The following is a 1,244-nucleotide window of genomic DNA, read 5'->3' as shown; positions in this document are numbered from 1 at the left end:
TGAATGATATCCAAATTTTCAACTATCACGGGATTTGACCGATGGCGAATTTCTCAAGAAGAGGATGCTCAACACCACGCCTCCCCTAGGCAAAATCACTTAAAATGTTTGGCTTAGAGGATAGCACAAACTTGAAGCTCAACAATCTTTTTCCTCTTTACCCACCGAAACACAGTCGTCCATCTTACGCGTGGTTCTATGTTCCCGTGAGTGGCAGGCATTTTTCATATCCAAAAATTCCCTCTGTCCCACAATAATTGAGCGATTCAGAAAAATGACGTATTCCTCCTCGAAAAAAAATACAGTCACCTCAGGACATTATACTCGGTATACATTTCACAAGGTGACCATTTCAGCTGTCCAATCAAATCCTTCAAAACACTTGTCTCAGAACCAATGAAAAGTCGGTATAGGCCAATTCTGGCAGTACCATTCAACTCAGGAGCGGGGTTTACCTCGAGAACCCTCCTACCGAGCCTTTCCTGCCATACCAGTGTATTCAGATATTGAACGAAGCGTTGTTCGTTGTGCAAGAGGCACCTGCAGCAGCTTGACCTTAACTTGCTGGGCAGTGTAAGCTATTTTTCTGCCTGCTTTGCCTTTCTTTTTGTTTGCTACAGACACTTTCGTGTTACCATGAGAGACGCCTTGGGCCTTGGCCAAAGCAATGTTTCGGCTAGTAGACACGTGGCAATGGTATTTTGCAGCCAGCAACTGACTTGTGCCTTTAGGCAGCCGGGTGGGAAAGTCGTTGTTGCTTTGGAGCAGGACTTCCCGAAGGATGGCTTCACGCTCCTCGTTCGTCAGGTCGGGCCGTGTTGATGACATTTTTGAATGTGTGTCATGTCTGATGTATATGTTTTATATGGAAGTTTGTATGCTGTCTTTGACTTGGGTAAAAATGACCCGCGTTTTTGAGATTCGTGCTCAAACTTACACACACTTCGAAAGCTCTAGGCGCGTTCTGTGCAATGATCCAATCAGAGGTGTCGATTCATAAGTAGAGGAGGCATACGTACAGCCTGAATGTCTTCAAAATTTAATTTTCAGTCATGTACACCCTCCTGAAACTCGAGCAATTTTAATACTGTCTAAATCATCGTGATGCTCTAAAGTACTCGTTGACGATGGAGTCGACGGTAATTTTGCGCTCAGCTTGGGTACGAGGTTTTGACAGCCATCACAGTAGCAGACACAATGGTCGACGACGCTGACGCTTTGCTTTTGATTTGGCCACACGAAAA

This window comes from Aphanomyces invadans, assembly GCF_000520115.1.
Source record: "Aphanomyces invadans strain NJM9701 unplaced genomic scaffold supercont1.24, whole genome shotgun sequence".
NCBI lineage: Eukaryota > Oomycota > Saprolegniomycetes > Saprolegniales > Verrucalvaceae > Aphanomyces > Aphanomyces invadans.
This window is presented reverse-complemented; position numbering follows the sequence as displayed.